The sequence below is a fragment of the Vulpes lagopus genome, chromosome 2 (genome assembly GCF_018345385.1).
Source record: "Vulpes lagopus strain Blue_001 chromosome 2, ASM1834538v1, whole genome shotgun sequence".
NCBI lineage: Eukaryota > Metazoa > Chordata > Mammalia > Carnivora > Canidae > Vulpes > Vulpes lagopus.
Window position 1 is genome coordinate 137,572,113 of NC_054825.1, and position 19,988 is coordinate 137,592,100.

The window sequence follows — 19,988 nt, forward strand, 5'->3', positions numbered from 1 at the left end:
ATGTGATGAAAGGGAAGCTTTGAGCAAATGGAACAGATAAATGGAATGTAGAGAAAGAGAAGAGGAAAATCAGGCGCAATGAGAAGCAGAAATGAATGATCTCATGTCCAATGAGGAGAAGGGGCAAAGTAGCTGTTTCTATGTCTGGTGACTCCTGCTCTAGAGTTCAGTTCCTGGCTGTACTTCTTTCCTTGCTCCATGTTTCTTCCGCAGTTCTGTGTGTGATGATCCTCTTCCTCCTTGTTGTCATTCTCTAATTCTACTTCTCTTGTGCTGACCATTGTGCTGGTATTAATAACAGAGGACTCTGTTTTGAAAATCTTCCAGAATCAGAATTCAAATCCCAACATAGCAGTATTTCTAGGACCCATCACAAGTGTATTAAGAAAATTTTGCAGAACATACAGTTCATAAAAAAAACCAAGGATCTCAAAAATGTGTAAATATCATCTCTTTCTTGCCATTTGTATAGGTTGCATGATGATGCTCCCCGCCCCCTGCAAAAAAAAAAAAAAAAAAAAAAAAAAGATATATTGAGGTCTTCTTCTCCAGTACCTTAGAATGTGATCCTATTTGGAAACAGGGTTTTGCAAATGTAATTAGTTAAGATGAAGTCATTCCAGAATAGGGTGGGACCCTAGTCCAATACAACTGGTGTCCTTTTAAGAAGATGGCAGTGAGGGGTGCCTGGATGGCTCAGTGGGTTAAGTGCCTGCCTTCGGCCCAGGTCATGATCCCAGAATCCTGGGATCAAGCCCTGCATCCGGCTCCCTGCTCAGTGAGAAGTCTGCTTCACCCTCTCCCTCTGCCCCTCTCCTCTACTTGTGGTCTCTCTCTCTCTCTCTCTCTCTCTCTCTCTCTTTTTTCTCTCTTTTTCAAATTAAAAAAAAAAAAAAACCTTAAAAGAAGATGGTAGCCAAGACTGTGAAGACATGCAGGGAGAAAATAGCCATATAACAATGGCAGCAAAGATCAGAGTGATGCATCCAAAAGCCAAAGAATGCCAAGGATGCTGGCAAACACTAAGAGCTATAAAAGCAATGAAGGATTCTTCCCTAGAGCCTTGAAATAGATAACATGTTCCTGCTGATGTCTTGATTTCAGATTTCTAGCCTTCAGAACTGTGAAGTTTATTTCTGTTGTTTTAAGATACCAGGGGTTTTTTTTTTTTCTTAAGATTTTGCATATTTATTTGAGAGAGAGTACGTGCACAAGCAGGAGGAGGGGCAGAGGGAGAAGGAAAGTCCCCACTGAGCAGGGAGCCAGACACAGGGCTCAATGCCAAGATCCTAGGATCATGACCTGAGCCAAAGGCAGATACTTATCCTACTGAGTAATCCCAGCACCCTACCACCAGGTTTTTTTTAAATCAAGTTTTTAATTTTAATTCCAGTATACTTAACATATAGTGTTACTAGTTTCAGATCTACAGTATAGTATTTCAGCAACCCTATACATTACTCAGTACTCATCATGATAAGTGCATTCCTTAATCCCCATGACTTGTTTCACCCATCCCTCCACCGACCTCCCCTCTGGTGACCCAACAGTTTGTTTTCTTTTTTTCTTTTTTTTTTTAATTTTTATTTATTTATGATAGTCACAGAGAGAGAGAGAGAGAGGCAAAGACACAGGCAGAGGGAGAAGCAGGCTCCATGCACCAGGAGCCTGATGTGGGATTCGATCCCGGGTCTCCAGGATCGCGCCCTGGGCCAAAGGCAGGCGCCAAACCGCTGTGCCACCCAGAGATCCCAACAGTTTGTTTTCTATAGTTGAGAGTCTGTTCCTTGGTTTGTCTCTCTTCCTCTCTCTTTTTCCTTTGTCTTGCATCTAAAATTCCATATATGAGCAAAATCAGATGATATTTGCCTTTTCTGACTTATTTCACTTGGCATCCATGTTGTTGCAAACAGCAAGGTTTTATTCTTTTAATGGCTCAGTAATATTACATTGTATATGTACACCACATCTTCTTTATTTATTCATCAACTGATGGACACTTGGGCTGGCTCCATATCTTGGCTATTATAAATAATGATGATAATTAATATAAGGATGCATGTATCCCTTTGGGTTAGTGTTTTTGTATTCCTTGGGTATTGCTCAATAGTGCAATTGCTGGGTAATAGGGTAGTTCCATTTTTAACTTTTTGAGGAATCTCCATACTATCTTACACGGTGGCTGTACCAGTTTACATTCCCACCAACAGTGTATGAGGGTCCCTCTTTCTCCACTTGTCTCTTGTGTTGTTGATTTAGGGCTTTAATCCATTTTGGGTTTATTTTTGTATAGGGTGTAAGAAAGTGGTCCAGTTTCATTCTTTTGCATGTAGCAGTCCAGTTTTCCCAGCACCATTTCTTGCAGAGACTCTCTTTTTCCTACTGCCTCTTTGAAGATTAATTGACCTTATAATTGTGAGTTTATGGGCAGCCTGGGTGGCTCAGCAGTTTAGCACTGCCTTCAGCCCAGGGCCTGATCCTGGAGACCTGGGATCGAGTCCCACATCGGGCTTCCTGCATGGAGCCTGCTTCTCCCTCTGCCTGTGTCTCTACCTCTCTCTCTCTGTGTCTCATGAATAAATAAATAAAATCTTAAAAATAATAATAATAATAATTGTGGGTTTATTTCAGGGATTTCTATCCTGTTCCATTGATCCAGGTGTCTATTTTTATGCCAGTACCATACTGTTTCAATTACTACAGCTTTGTAATATAACTTGAGGTCTCGAATTTTGGTACCTCTAGTTTCTGTTTTGCTTTATCAAGATTGCTTTGGCTATCCAGGGTCTTTTGTAATTACATGCAAATTTAAGGACTGTTTGTTCTAGTTCTGTGAAAAATGCTGTTGGTGTTTTGATAGGAATTGCATTAAATTTGTAGATTGCTTTGGGTAGTGTGGATATTTTAACAGTATTTGTTCTAATCCACGAGCAGGATTATCTTTTCATTTGTTTCTGTTATCTTCAATTTCGTTCATCAGTATTTTATAGTTTTCAGACTACAGGTCTTTCACCTCTTTGATTAGGTTTATTCCTAGGAGGGATGCCTGGGTGGCTCAGTGTTTGATCGTCTGCCTTTGGCTCAGGTGGTGATCCTGGAGTCCTGGGATCCAGTCCTGCATCAGGCTCCCTGCTTCTCCCTCTGCCTGTGTCTCTGCCTCTCTGTGTCTTTCAAAAATAAATAAATAAAATCTTAAAAAAAAAAAAAGTTTATTCCTAGGCATTTTACTGTTTTTGGTGCAATTGTAAATGGGATGGTTTTCTTAGTTTCTCTTGCTGGTGCTTCATTATTAATGTATAGAAAGGAAATAGATTTCTGTGCATTGATTTTGTATCCTATATCTTTACTGAATTCGTCTATCAGTTCTAGAAGTTTTTTGATGGAGTCTTTTAGGCTTTCTATATATAGTATCTTGTCATCTACAAATAGTGAGAGTTTTACTTTTCCTTACCAATTTTTGATGGCTTTTATTTCTTTTTGTTGTCTGATCATGGCTAGGATTTCCAGTGCTATGTTGAATGTAATGATGAGAGTGGACATCCCTGTTTTTTTCCTGATCTTAGGATAAAGCTCTTTGTTTTTCCTCATTGAGTATGATGTTAGGTGTAAGTTTTTCATAAATGTATTTATTACATCTTCCAAACCTACTTTGTTGAGGGCTTTTATCATGAATGGATGTTGTACTTTGTCAAATGCTTATTCTGCATGAGTTGAAATGATCATATGTTTTTTATCCTTTCTCTTGTTGATGTAACATCTCACAGTGATTGATTTACAAATATTGACCCACCCTTGCATCCTAGAAGTAAGTCCTACTTGGTCATGGTGAATGATTTTTTAATATATTGTTGGATTTGATTCATTGGTATTTTGTTGAGGATTCTTGCATCTTTATTCATGAGAGATATTGCCCTATAGTTCTCTTTGTTTGTGATTGCCTATCTGTTTTGGTATCGGGGTACTGCTTGCCTCACAGAATGAACTTGGAACATTTCCTTTTTCTTCTATTTTTTTTGGAATAGTTAAAGAAGAGTAAGTATGAAGTCTTCTTTAAATGTTTGATAGAATTTGCTTATGAAGCTGTCTGGTACTGGATGTTTATTTGTTGGGAATTTTTTGATTACTAATTCAGTATCACTGCTAGTAATTGGTCCATTCAATTACTTCTTGCTTCAGTTTTGGTAGGTTATATGTTTCTAGGAATTTATCCACTTCCTCTAGGTTGTCCAATTTTTTGGCATACAATTTTTCTTAATATTCTATTACAATTGTTTGTATTTCTGTGTTACTGGTTGTTACTTCTCTTTCATTTGTGATTTTGTTTGTGTCCTTCCTCTCTCTCTCTCTCTCTCCTCTTTGAATGAATCTGGCTAGAGGTTATCAATTTTGTTGATTTTTCCAGAGAAACAGCTCCTGGTTTTGTTGATCTGTTTTATTGTGGGTTTTTTTTTTTAAGTTTCTATATCATTTATTTCTGCTCTAATTTTTTTGTTTCTCTCTTACTGCTGGCTTTAAGTTTTGAGTTTTTGCTCTTCTTTTTCTAGCTCCTTTAGGCATATGATTAAATTATTTATTTGAGATTTTTGTTGCTTTTTGAGATAGGCCTGTATTTCTGTAAATATCTCTCGGAACGTAGATGCTTTTGCTGTATTCTAAAGATTTTGGACTGTTGTGTTTTCGTTTTCATTCATCTCCATACAATTTTTTATTTCTTGATGACCCATTCATTGTTTAGTAACATTTTATTTAACCTCTATGTAGGGCAGCTCCGGTGGCGCAGCAGTTAGGTGCCGCCTGCAGCCTGGGGTGTGATCCTGGGGACCTGGGATCGAGTCTCACATCGGGCTCCCTGCATGGAGCCTGCTTCTTCCTCTGCCTGTGTCTCTGCCTCTCTCTCTGTGTCTATGAATAAATAAATAAAATCTTTAAAATAAATAAATAACCTCTATGTATTTGTGCTCTTTCCAGATTTTTACTTGTGGCTGATTTCTAATTTCATAGCATTATGGTCAGAGAAGATGCACAGTATGACTTTGATCCTTTCGAATTTGTTGAGACTTGTTTTGTGGCCTAATATGTAATCTATTCTGGAGAATGTTCTGTGTATTGTGCCATTTTAAGATGAAATGTTCTAAATATATCTGTTAAATCCATCCAGTCCAGTGTACCCTTCAAAGCTCCCGTTTCCTTGTTGATTTTCTGTTTGGATGATCTAGTGATGTAAGGGGTAGGGTTAATGTCCCCAACTATTATTGTATTACTATCAATTAGTTACTTTATGCTTGTTATTAATGGTTTTGTGTATTTGGATGCTCTCCTGTTGGGTGCATAGTTATTCATAATTGTTATATATTCTAGTTAGGTTATCTGCCTTACCATTATACATTGTCCTTCTTTGTCTCTTGTTATAGTCTTTGTTTTAAAGTCTATTTTGTGTGATACCAGTATTGCTACCCTGGCTTTCTTTTGACACCCATTTGCATGATAAGTGTTTTCTTATCGCTTTGCTTTGACTCTGCAGATGCCTTTAGGTCTGAAATGAGTGTCTTGTAGGCAGCATATAAATGGGTCTTGTTTTTTGATCCATTCCGTCACCCTGCATCTCTTGACTGGAGTTTTTAGTCCATTTACATTCGAAGTAATTATTGATAAATATGTATTTATTGCCATTTTGTTACTTGTTTTGTGTTGTTTTTTTTTTTTTTGTAGTGTTTCTCTGATGCTTTCTTCTCTTGCTCTCTTTTATGGTTTGCTGCCATTCCTTAACGATATATTTGGATTTCTTTCTCTTTTTCATTACATATCTATTACTAGGTTTTGATTTGTGGTTACCATTAGGTTTGTATATAACATCTTTGGTATGCAGCAGTCAATACTAAGTCAATGATCACCTAATTTTGAACTCATTCTTTATGCCTCTTCCCCATACACTTTATGGTATATGGTATGATATTTTACATACTTTTATTTTGTGAATCCTTTGACTGATTTTTATAGTTCTACTTCTTTTTACTGCTTTTGTGTTTCCTACTTTTTATACTCTTACTTATGGTCTTTCCTTTCCACTCAGAGTCCTCTTTTACATTTCTTGTAGAACTGGTTTAGTTGTAAACTAAACTGAACCCTTTTAGCTTTTGTTTGTTGGAGAAACTCTTGGTCTCCCCTTCTGTTCTGAATGACAGCTTTGGTGGATAGAGTATTCTTGGCTGCAGATTTTTCCCTTTCCGCACTTTAAATATATCATGCCACTCTGTAAGCCACCAGTTTTTGGTACTTTGTTACAGCAGCACTAGGAAATAAATAAGCCACTATTCTGGAGGTCCAAGTCTGAGAGCTGTCAGTTACTCCCAGCCAAGGCTTGAGTTAGTTTGGGAGTATTTAGACTCAAAGTACTTAGCAGCCAACATCAAAGAGATGACCATGCAGGTGGATAGGGAAGAAGACAGCCCTGCTAGGCTCCTTCAATCCCCTTCGTCCACAGCAAATCCTTCCTGGACCATATGAAGGCCGGTGGTGGTGGTAGGGGGCTTCCTCTAACTTTTCCTCACTCCCTCCCTATTCCCTCCCTGTCCCCACTGTCATTACCCAATACCACAAACACTAATATGTGTGTTTTCAAACAAAATTTAATTAAAAGAGTCTTAAAAATATCACAGTCATCAGTATATCATTTGGAAATACAACCACTTGAGATGATGGATAAGCAGCTTATAGATTTGGGCCAAGTAGCTAAAGGCCATTTGTCCTAGGCCATGGCCCCTTTAACATCTCTTGAGGATGCCTCTCAGGCATCCTTAGTCTCTCTGTTCTTTCCCTACAGTTTGAGGCTATTTCCCCCTAATGCAGCCATTCTCACTTGCCACTCTGGTTTACCAGTATGGCTCTGTGTGTATCAGAAAGTAGGTTTGCTTTCCCAGCTGACTCCAAACTGTTAATACACTGAATCAATGTCTTGTTCTGTGGAAACTTCCACCCCTGGTGAACATCTGCTGAGAATAGATTTAGTTAGAGGTGGGAAAGAAAAAAAACAGTCCATCTAGTAAAAGCCAGATTACCTCTCCAAAGCAAGTTGGATAAATGCCATGACAGATCACAGGTTAGGGCTTCCAAGTATGCTAACAAGCCTCTGCTCCTCTGGCTGTGTCATTAGAAGGACTTCAGGTTTCTGACTTCCACCTGTCATAACCAATTTGCTCTCTGGAGTAGTCTGATTCAGTTATAAAATAAGTAAAGTGGATACATAAAAAAAAGAGTCTAGAAGTAAACAGCAAAATGGCAACTATGGTTTTCTCTAAGATGTGGAACTAAGAGCGGTTTTTACTTTTTTTTCTACCTTTCTGAATTGCATGACTTTTTAATTTTTTAACAGTAATAAATTTTAGGTTTAAAACCAGGCAAATAGGGGCACCTGGGTGGCTCAGTGGTTGAGCATCTGCCTTTGGCTCAGGTCGTGATCCCGCGGTCCTGGGATCGAGTCCCGTATCAGGCTCCCCACAGGGAGCCTGCTTGTCCCTTTGCCTATGTCTCTGCCTCTCTCTTTGTGTCTCTCATAAAAAATAAATAAAATCTTAAAAACTAAAACTAAAAACTAAAAATAAATAAAACCAGGCAAATAAAGCTGTCTCACGTTTGAAGGCAACCACCACCAACTCAATGCAGAGAGTGGTTGATATGCTGATTCACCTTAGCTAAAGAGAAAATTTCTTAATTAGCCAGTAAATAAAAAGAAAACAGAAAATCAACTATTAATGTGTCTACTTACCAGCATTGGTTGTTAAAATGCTGGGTTCATGGCAAGGCTATACAACTTAAACTTATTGTAGATGTATCTAAATGGCACTTAAGGCTTCAAGAAATAGAACATCTGACTAAAAGGAGCTTAAATAGTAGAGGTTTATTTTACCTTATAGCTAGAATTTGTAGGTAGCACTAGGTTCAGCTTCTTTGTGATTCTTTTAACCTCTTCTCATGGTCACAATATGGCTGGTGTAGTTCCAAACATCATGCTCTCCAGTAACAAAAGCAGGAAGGAGAGTGTTTCTGTTTTGTTAAAGAAGAAAATCTTTTCAGAAGTTTTCTCAGCACATTCCTGTTAGGTCCCATTGATCCAATTGGCTCACTTACTTACCCCTTCTCTGGCAGCAAGGGATGCTAGGAAACTAAATATCTGGTTTCTTCAGCCTATAGTGGAAAGGAAGGAGTCTCTTTCCACTAAGAGGCATTATGGGTGCATGGCTGTGGGTGAGGCACCCAGGATTATCTGCCACAGTGGAGGATTTAGAGGAAGTCCAGAGAAGAACATTCAAAATTATTAAGTCCTTTACAAAAACCTTCATAACAATCTAATATTTCTTAGCCTGAAGAAAAGAAAGCTAGCAATCAGGTTAATAACTTACTTTGAAAGTATGACATTTTTATACCACAGATAGCTTCTCACTATCTATCACATACAAAGCACTGTGGCAGGTGCTTTTAAAAATATGAAAATGTCATGGAGGAAGGAAAAATATCTGCTACTTGCTTACTGTATGTAAGTCAGGCAGTTTGGCAGATGATTTAAATAGATCATTTCTTTTAAGATCACTCCTTTAAGGGAGGACTTATTGGGTTTATTTTACAGATGAGGAAATGGAAATCTCAAGGAATCAGACCATTTTTGCCAACCTTCCCTCCTGAGCCCTTTCACCTTGCACCAATCCCATACCAAGCAATGCTCCTTCGAAGGGGAACACAATGGCTGGATTACACAGGTATACACAGAATATGACGCAAACCATGAGTTTCTGCATTGATAACAGATAGTAGAGGTAAATATGATGATTTCAAAGCAATTAGGTGTTATTTATTTTCCTCTTACATTTACTTAATTTTAATGGTATTTTGAAAGATGAGAATGTCTTTGAAAGTTTTAGCAGAGATCAAGATAGGTGCAAGAGGAGTGTGTTTGGCTTATTATAAATAGTTTCTTTTCATATTTATGTTGTTTTGGTGGTTCAAAAAAGAGTGATATATATTGCATACTTTATATTTATTATATTTATGTTATATACTATATATATATATGTGTGTGTGTGTGTGTGTGTGTGTGTGTAAAATGTTTATATTCAACATAATACTGGAAGTCTTAGCCACAGCAGTCACACAACAGAAAGAAATAAAAGACATCCTGGGGCGCCTGGGTGACTAAGTGGGTTAAGATGCTGACTCTTGGTTTCTGCTTAGGTCATGATCTCCTGGACCAAGCCCTGCAGTGGACTCTGCACTCAGATTCTCTCTCCCTCTCCTGCCAGTTCACGCATGCACATGATCTCTCTCTCAAATAAATAAATAAAATATTTAAAAAGAAGGCATCCAATTTGGTAAGGATTTTAAGAATTTTAAAGGCATGTTTTGTTATTTTCTAATTACCATTTTTTATGTAGACCTGTTTTTCTCTCTCTGAAAGCTTTTAGAATTGTAACTCTATCCCATGTGATTAAAACTTTGTGATGTTCTTTACTGGTATGGAACATATATTTTAACCATTAAGCTTCACACTCAATATCCCCTTCTACCCTAAATTTTCATTCTTTATTTCTGAAAATGTTTCTCATATATTTCTTCAATAATTTTTCTTTAATTTCTCTGTTCTCTCTTTCTAGAATGTCTGTTAGTACAATGTAGAATCATCTGTTTGATCCTCTCATTTTCTTCTCTTTTCTATCCAATTTTCCATCTCACTGACTCTTTGTTCTAATTTCTAAAAGATATCTCCACTTTATTATCCAACTACTCCATTGATTTTTATGTAACAGCAATCTGATCCTCTTTTGGATATAATAATTCTCCCAAATCTCTGAGATGTTAATCCTTTTGATCTTGGTATTTACTATTTTTCCCTGGGGTTTCCTCTTATTCCTATCTGTTCTGGTCTCTATGCTTAGAGGTTGTCTCTAAATGCCTGGTGATCCTTGATTTTTCTAAACATGTTGAGTGAAGGCCTTGAAAACTGATTGGAAGCTCTTTGTGCAAGTGACTTTCCTAGAAAACAATCTGACTATTTTGTGAAGAAATACCCGATTGTCAATATATGTGGGTCTTTTTTTAAAAGCCAGAACAGAGGGAAATCCAATCTTCAGTATAAAAAAGTATACAAAGTATACAATTCTGATAGGTTGTATCCTTGGAGGTGAGTGGGAGAAATGGGTTCACTCAGTTAATATCCCTCTTTTTCAAAGACTTTTTTTTTTTAACTCATGAGAGACACAGAGAATGAGGCAGAGACACAGGCAGAGGGAGAAGCAGGCCCTATGCATGGAGCCCAACGTGATCCCGGGTCTCCAGGATCACAGTTTGGGCTGAAGACGGTGCTAAACCGCTGAGCCACCTGGGCTGCCCCAATATCCCTCTTTTTCTGCTACTCCCCATCTAACAATGTATCTGAAAATCTTGAGTTCCTTGGTTTAATTCTCAGGTCAATAAATCTTCAGTATTTTTTCTGGGATTGTATCTGATTGTGTGAGGACAGCAAGAAGACCTGTATGATCTAAATGCTTTTAAAATAGATGTTCAAGCAGTTTTGTATCTCTGCCTCCAAATATAATCAATTTCACCAATTCCTGAGCCTTTCAGGGGTATGGAGGCATGAATTAGCTTCCTTTTTTGTTTATGCCTTACTTCTTCAGCTTTCTCTGGTTTTCCAGTAAGTTAACGCTTGTATATCTACTATTAGGGATCTAAAACTTAAATGATATCTCTTATCCACTAGTATCTCTAATGGCATTTTCTTTGACCTTTTGGGTGTATTCTCTTTGTTAGTTCTTTTTAGCAATTATTTTGCCATCATTTAACTGTGGTTTCAGGAGGCAACAGAGAAATATGTGCATTCAGTCTATAATGTTTAAACAGAATCACATCTAATATTCTACATGCTTTTAGTTTACATAGTTGGCCATATTGAAGAATACAATTTAATATGCTATTCTTTTATGTATTGCTTTATTTATTTATTTTTGTAAGGAGAGAGAGAAAGAGAGAGGAGAAGGGGAGGGCAGCGAGGGATAGAGAGAGAGAATCTTAAGTAGGCTCTATGCTCCGCAAAGAGCCCAATACGAGGCTATATCTCATAACCCTAAGGTCATGACCTGAGCTGAATTCAAAAGTCAGATGCTCAACCAACTGAGTCACCCACTCATGTACCCTGTCTTTTATATATTATTTTTTAAAGCATTTTTCCAGGATAATATATCACTACTTTTTAACACTAGCATGATAGTCACATAATTCACTCTTATTTCAAGTATACAATTTTCTTGTCTCTAATTAGCCTCTCTCTCTCTGTCTCCCCCACCCAAGCATATGTGTATCTCTGTGTGTATGATATATGCATGATGGTTCTGAGAAATGCTACTAAAACATTTGAATGTAGACAGAATCAATCATTTCACATTTATCTTACGGTTTTATGGAAATAATGTTCATAATCTTTGAAGAAGGAGAAAATGAACTTCATTTAGCATTAGGAAAAAATTGATCTTTTATCTTGTCCGTTATATCTGGTGAGGGGTATAAATGCTGTTGGATTTAGGTGCTTTAAAAAAAGCTCTGTATTGGGCAGCCCAGGTGGCTCAGCAGTTTAGGCTGCCTTCGGCCTAGGGCATGATCCTGGAGTTCCGGGATTGAATCCCATGCTCCCTGTGTGGAGCCTGCTTCTCCCTCTGCCTGTGTCTCTGCCTCTCTCTCTCTCTCTCTCTCTCTGCGTGTGTGTGTGTGTGTATCTCATGAATAAATAAATAAAATCTTAAAAAAAAAACCTCTGTATTACTTTTGTTTCTTGTTTGGACTGCTTTTTGTGTATCTGGTCCTTTCACATTTGATATTTAAGACACACAGAGCCAGCTTTTTTTTTTTTTTAATTTGGGTGTACACATTCCATTTCTATAAATCCCAGAGGAGCCAATATGTGTATGATAGTAAATTATGGTCATGGAAAATATATTGTAGTTTTCAAAAATCATTAAACATCATGAAATTCTAATCAGTAAAAAAAAAGTCACAGGCCCTATTTCTATTTACCAAACCACCAAAAAACCCAAAATAGATGTGGCTGCTTCCACTCCTCCACTTTTTAAAAAAAATTTATCTATTTATTCATGAGAGGCACAGAGAGACAGACAGACAGATGCAGAGACACAGGCAGAGGGAGAAGCAGGCTCCATGCAGGGAACCCAACGCAGGACTCGATCCTGGGTCTCTAGGATCACACCCCAGGCTGAAAGCAGCGCTAAACCGCTGAGCCACTGGGGCTGCCCTCCACTTTTCTGTTTACGTTACTAAACCATCTTCCCTTCAACCGGAGACTCCTTCTTCCTAACTTGGGAGTTTGATGGCTGTTGACAATGTTGCCTGTGTCTTGCTGCCCTACCTTTGCTATGCAAAATAATAGAGGGTAAGAGACCTGGGAAATATAACAGATAATCATCATTTAACTATGAGACATTGTTATCTAGAAAGAGCTATATTCTATACTAACACCAATTCTATATATCCTCCCCATCAGTAAAATGGATTCAGAGGCCAATTTGGCTGAAGTTAAACAACGAGAAGAATAGATAAGGTGAATGTTATAAGAGAATATGTTTGACAAGATGCCTCAGAAATGCTTTCCTTGTGTAGATTACAAGATTGTCTTGGAGACAAGATATAATAAGGATGGGAACTTTTCCTGAACAGAAAGATGTCTGTGCAAAGTTTCAATCTTCTGAGAACAGAGCACTGGTAACTGGTGCCCTTATAATCACTTTCCTTAGAAGTAGGTGTTGGAAGCAGTAATGACCAAGTAAACTTGGACCAAATCATAAAAACAAGGGAGAAATTACAATTATGTGGAAATGGTAGAATTCTGAGTTTCATCAGAATTGAGAGTGTCAGAATGGAGGAAGGGAAAGCTACAAAATAATCATAAATATGCTCCAGACTATAAGAAAACACTTTTAAGGAAACACAGAAAGGAAGATGATTAAATGGCCAGGGAGAAGGGGATTCTATAAATAAAATTATTTCCTTTCAATTGGGAATGTTTCTGATACAGAAGAAAGTTCTTAAATGTACTTAGTGATGTACACAACTAGTCGTGAATTTAGATTCTTAAAGAACAAGCACAGAAGTTATTGCCCTTATAATCTCTGAATTCCAGGAAGCTTGGACATAGATTAGTACACAATTGAAGTTGCTAAGCTCCTTAGCTTGAGCATTTTGATTAGTTATTAAAATATGCTGCCTTTTTTTTTTCAGCCAGGAGAAAGAATCTAGAATTACCCTTCCACCATAAACAACTAAAAAACTGGACAAAATATGGGAAACACCTATTTTTAGATATTAGATATAAGGCAACAGTTGACTTTATCCCTGAGAAAAGAAAAATAATAGAGATGAGCCCCCTCCCCATTGCCTAGGTTTTCTCTCTTAGGATAATTCTTAGACTATGACACAGAAAGAGTCTGACAATCTTCTGGGATTAAGGAGACAGAGATTAGAATTCAGGCAATTAGAATTTATAGGACAGAGTACCAGAGAGGATAAAGCTACATGGAGAAAGAACTTCAGAAATTTGCATGAAACTCCCTCATGTTTTGACAAAATACCAATATGTAAATATATAGGATGAGACCCCATGAAGCTGGAAAAGAGCAGCTTCCAAGGAAGGAACAATTACTGGGGAGCTGTAAGATGAAATGTCCCTATACCCACACATTAATTATTAGAGTTTTTTTCCATCCAAACTAGAGACACTTCACTGAATACAAAGGACGTTTGGTAGAGACTCCATGAGGGCAATACCTTAGAAATGGGACTATATTAGCTCCAGAAAAAAGCTTCTCTAGACTCACCCTAAAAAGACGTTTCGATAACCTTAAAAGGATCAAACTAACCTTCCAATAAGTTACCTACTGTTCAGAAAATATTTAACACTTTTTTTAAGGCATACAATATTCATCCCCAAATACTATGAAATTCCCAAGATCTAATATCCAATAAAAAATGACTAAGGAACAAGACAGTGATGTCTACTCTTGGCACTTTTAGTCAATATAGTATTAGAAGTCCTAACCAGAGCAGTTAGGCAGAAAAAGAAATAAAAGTCATCCAAATTGGAAAGGATGAAATAAAACTGTCACTGTTTGCATATGACATAAAAATCCTAAAGACTTTACCAAAAATTGTTAGAACTCATAAACAAATTTAGTGGTTTTAGAATACAAAAATCAAAGTATTAAAAAATCTATTGCATTTCTATACATTGATAGTGAATTATCAGAAAGAGAAATTGAGAAAGCAATTCCATATACAACTGCATCAATAAAAATAAAATACTTAGGAATAAATATAATCAAGGAGGTAAAGACCTGTATACTGAAAACCATAAAACATTGGTGAAAGAAATTGGAGACAGGGGCACCTGGGTGGCTCAGTGGTTGAGCATCTGCCTTTGGCTCAGGGCATGATCTCAGGGTCCAGGGATCAAGGGTCCCCGCAGGGAGCCTGCTTCTTCCTCTGCCTATGTTTCTGCCTCTCTCTACAGAGTCATGTCTCTCATGAATAAATAAATAAAATCTTTAAAAAAAAAGTAATTGGAGACATAAATAAATATGAAGATATTGTATGCAAATGAATTGGAAGAATTAATATTGTTAAAATGTTCATACTACCCAGAACAATCTACAAATTCAATGCATTCCCTGTAAGAACTCCAATGGCAGTTTTTCACAGAAATAGAAGAAATAATCCTAAAATTTGTTTAGAACCCCAGATAGACAAAGCAATCTTGAGAAAGAAGAATAAACTGGAAACATCATTTTTCCTGATTTCAAATTATGTTACAAAGTCATAGTAATGAAAACAGTGTGGTATTTCCATAAAAACAGACACACAGATCAATAGAACAGAATAGAGAGCCCAGAAATATATCTATGCATGTATGATCAATTAGTTTATGACCAAGGAGCCAAGAATATGGAAAGGACTGTCTCTTCAATAAGTAGTATTGGGAAAACTGGACAACCACCTGTCAAAGAATAAAACTGGACCATTATATTAAGTTATATACAAAAATTAACTCAAAATAGGGCAGCCCCGGTGGCGCAACGGTTTAGCGCCGTCTGCAGCCTAGGGCATGATCCTGGAGACCCTGGATTGAGTCCCACGTCAGGCTCTCTGCATGGAGCCTGCTTCTCCCTCTGCCTGTGTCTCTGCCTCTCTCTCTGTGTCTGTGTCTCTATGAATAAATAAATAAATAATCTTTAAAAAAATTTAACTTAAAATGGATTAAAGACTTGAAAATAAGCCTCAAAACCATATAACTCCTAGAATAAAACAGGTAATAAGCTCCTTAACATTGGTCCTGCTTATGAGTTTTTAGATTTGGTACCACAAACAAAGGCAACAAAAGCAAAAATAAACAAGTAGGGACTACCTCAAACTAAAAAGCTTGTGCACAGCAGAGGAAACCAACAAAATATAAAGGCAGCTTATCAAATGGGTGCAAATTTTTGCAAGTCATATATCAGAAAAAGGGTTGATATCCAAAATGTATAAGGAACTCATACAACTTAATAGCAAAATAAGTTAAAATAAATTTAAAAATCAATCTGATTTAAAAATTGTCAGAGGATCTGAATAAACATTTTACCAAAGAAGATATACAGATGGACAAAAGGTACATGAAAGGTGCTCAGCACCACTAATCATCAGAGAAGTGAAAATCAAAACCACAATGAGATGTCACCTCATGCCTCTCAGAATAGCTAAAATCAAAGCACAAGACATAACAAACATTGGGGATGATGTGGAGAAGAGGGAAGCCTCATACACTATTGGTAGAAATTTAACTGGTGTAGCCACTATGGAGGAGCTTCAAAAAATTAAAAATAAGACTACCATATGACCCAGCACCTCCATAAATACCTTTGGGTATTTATCTGAAGAAAACAAAAACACTAACCTGAGAAGGTATCTGCACCCCCATGTTCACTGCAGCATTACTTACAATAGCCAAGACATGAGAGCAATGAAAGTGTCCATTTGCAGATGAATGGATAAAGAAATGTGGTATATATATTCATTATGTTGTACACCTGAAACTAATAGAATGTTACATGTCCATTTTACCTCAATAAAAATAAAATTTGACAACTGAACAAATTGGCTTGGGAAAAGGATACTGTAAGTGTGACTTTCTCACCAGAGTGTGAAAGACTTAAGTATCCACAAGCAAAATGTAAGAGAGGATGATGCTGAAAGAGACTTGAAGTATTGCAAACTGAAGATTCACGATGAGAAAATGACTCAAGTGTGGCTACTGACACATCAGTGCAGAGAGGAATTAGTCAGATAAAAAGCATCTGGCTGGCTCAGTTGGAAGAGCATGTGACTCTTGATCTCAGGGCCATGAGTTCGAGCCTCACAATTGGGTGTAGAGATTACTAAAAACAAAAAAAAACACATAAACTTAAAAAAATTTTAAAGGCTTAACAAACGTTGGAGGACATAAAAAATCAACAGTCTGGGGAGAAAATTAAGTTAGTCTTTCAGAGAGGATACATAAGACAGTGATGTAGTAAAGTTTGGACATGCCTGTTGTGGCAGTTTTATTAACATGGCCACAAATTCTTTGGCACTTGTTTTATCTGTGCTTGTATAGACTGCTTCAATCAATATTGTACAGCAGAAGTGACACTGTGTTCTTTTATCACTGGAACACTCATTCTTGGAGCTCTGAGTGGACATTTAAGAAGTCCATCATCCCTGAGGCTGCTGTCTGACCAGGAAGCCCAAGTCACATGGAGAGGCCACATGTAGTGGTTGTAGTTGACAGTACCATCTGAGTATATATTTCAGCCATTGTAGCAGAAGTGAATCCCCTTGCTCAACTGTTTATCAGCACCCAGCCATTTGTGTTACCCCTAGCTGAGGGCCCAGACATCATGAAACAGAGAAGAGCCATCCCTACTATGCCTTTTCTGAATTTCTGATCTATATAATCTATGAATTTAGTAAGAAATTTTGCTTTACAGGGCTCCTGGCTGGCTCAGTCAGTAGAGCATGTGACTCTTGATCTTGGAGTCGTGAGTTCAAGCCCTACACTGGGCATAGAGCTCACTTAAAACATTTTCTTTTTGTTTTACACCATTGAAGTTTGGGGTCAGTTGTTAGACAAAAGATGTTGATCTTTGTTCAGAGCTGTGTTCCCTTAAAATTTATATATTGAAGCCTTTGTATCTCAGAATGTGAACTGTATTTTGAGATGGGGCTTTTAGAGGTAATTAAATTAAAATGAGATCATTAGATGAGCCCTAATATAATCCAATTCGTGTCCTTATAAAGAAGAGGATATTAGGACACAAAGAGAGACATCAGGGACATGCAGGCATGGAGGAAAGACCATGTGAGGACACAGCAAGAAGGAGGAGATCATTTGCAAGCCAAGGAGAAAGACCTCAGAAGAAACCAGACTTGCTGACCCCCCGTTATTGGACTTCTGGCCTGCAGAACTATGAGAAAATAAATTTCTATTGTTTAAGCCACCCAGTCTTTGGTACTTTGATATGGAAGATCTGGCAAACTAAAGAAAAATCTTTCTCCCCTCACCACCCTCCCCACCCCATTCCTACCTGACTTTGTCAAATCATTGAGTGAACCTCAGACTCCTCCCCTCCCCTAATGTTTTGGTGCTAAGCAACTCTCATTTTTATAAAGTCTAGACCTGGACTCCTGATCAAACCCAAGGGAATTCCCATATATGGGCATTCTCTTAGCAGAGACTGGATATGAGATTTGGGAAGAACCTGAGGATCTCTCTAATATGGGCTCACAGGGCAGACAGGACCAGCCTGCAAAGGCAAGCTGATAGAGCAGACACCCAGAAACAAGCAGGTGAAAGAGATGGGGAAAATTGTTAAGGGCTTCCTTTTTCTAGTCTAATAGAACTTTCTTGAGATCCAGCTATATCCCATATATTCTGAGAGATGACCTGGTATTCTTATCGTAGACTCTCCATTCTGATTAGGTTAGCTCAGGCTGGTTTCTATGACTTGCAACCAGAGTCCTAAATAACCCAAGTGTCAAGTTGGGTGCACCAACAGTGGATATCTTCAGGGTGGGGGCCTAGACAGAAGAATGTGACTCCTGACCTCTGCCCTCACTCCTGGCACACCCAGAAATGACTGGAAAGACCTTTGGTGAGGTCAGGAGGTCTTACATGAGCAAGGGGGCAAGATGAATCAGGAAAATTTGAGCTATTACTGTAAATGTGATCTCATTTGTACTCATAGCTTTGAGTAGAAATTTGAGTTACAGAGAAATACATCAAAAAGAATGACGGAAACTTGTGACAATAGTGCCAAGCAGGCCAAAACCTAGAATGAACTGGGGCTTTAAAAACTGCTAAAGAAAAAAAAATGACTTCAGAAAGAAAAACAAGAAAAATTGAACCTGCTGGCATGTGTTATGAAATGGTTGGCCAGGGTGAAAAAAATATAATAATAACAAAATAAAACAAAAACATTCTTTCAGGAAGAAGCTATATAGGCCAAAAAGGAAGCTCAGGGAAGGCCTGTGACCCAGCTGTTAATAAAAGAGGAAAAGGAGGCATCCCATGCTTTTTTCCTTGCTTATCAATCCTGACCTAAGACTGGTCCCTATGGCTGGGAACCCACGATGAATAGGAGGAAGAGGAGAAGAAACCTGGCTTAGGGAGAAACGAGGCAGGTCCATATGCCAGCTAGAAACTGTTCCTAGCCAATGACCCAGAAGCTTATTGTCCCTTTGCAATGGTACATACATCCTGATGAGTAGCAGGTAGGTCCTAATCGGCACATAATCCTCAAAGCAACAATGTATATGGTAAACTGAATGAGTTTTCTTAATACATGCCCCTAGAGGAGAATCATACTTCCCTACAGCACTGATGTCAGGCCAGTGCATGAGATTTCCTTTGGCCAATGAAGTGTCAGCAGAAGTGGCATGGGTCATTTCCAGACTTTCAGACCCAGTGTGTGGTTTGCCATTTCTCCTTTTTCTCAGCAATGAGACTGGCAGTGTTCCGGATGGAGGCTGTTCTATCAGTCGGTGTTCCAGGGTAAAAAGCAATATGAGCAAAGCTGTACTGGTTTGTCATAAACATGAAGTGTAATGAGAAATAAATCTTTGTGTTAGCCATTGTGATTTGGAGGCTGTTTGTTACTGCAGCATAACGTGCCTTCTCTTTACTCTTAAAACCTGCAAGATTAATAGCACTGGGGATGAGCATAGAGCATTTCTGGTCACCAGGGACAATCTACAGCTCCAGAGGATGGCAGTGGAAGAGTGTTATAGGAAGACCCAGGGCAATCTGCCAGAAGCCCAGGGCCAAGATGGACATGAGAATTGTCTGGAGAAAGCAGGACATAAGAAATCCCCTGGAATACAAAGCATATTATTAATTTTTACTTCAACTAAAAACACAACGGGCTGATGATGTCTGATAAAACAGAGGTTATATTAATGAAGAGGGTTTGAGGGGATTTTGAGATTTTTGTCTATTTTGTTTTGCTTTTCAGCTAGGTCCTGAGCCAAAAGGTAAAGTGAGGATTAAGAGAGTCTTTTTTTTTAATTGAAAAAAATTTTTAAGATTTTATTTATTTGACAGAGAGAACACTCAGTTGGCAAGAGGAGCAGAGGGAGAGGGAGGGGCTTGAACCAGCACCCTGGGATCATGACCTAAGCCAAAGGCAGACACTTAACTGAATGAGCCACCCGGGTGCCCTGGGGATAGAGTCTTGAATGTAGAATCAAGAAACAGTGATGCTCTACTAATGATCCAGATCACAACCCCCTTTTCACACACTGCCTCTCTCTCCATTATAAAAGCCAGTTCTAACCCTCTATTGAAATAAATTCTACATTGAAGCCTTGCTTTGATTTATGTAGCAACCTTTCTGGGGATAAGAAATATGCCCTGAACCTTTTCACAT

At 38.0% G+C, this 19,988-nt stretch overlaps 1 long non-coding RNA gene across 1 annotated transcript in view; it reads left to right on the top strand.

The window, feature by feature from the left end:
• LOC121479668 overlaps positions 1-10,260 on the top strand; it is a 64,100-nt gene extending 53,840 nt beyond the window's left edge. The window contains exons 2-3 of the long non-coding RNA XR_005984795.1: positions 8,621-8,750; positions 9,223-10,260. This is a non-coding gene — a long non-coding RNA (uncharacterized LOC121479668). The remainder of the gene's footprint in view (positions 1-8,620; positions 8,751-9,222) is intronic.
• The last annotated feature ends 9,728 nt before the right edge of the window (positions 10,261-19,988 follow it).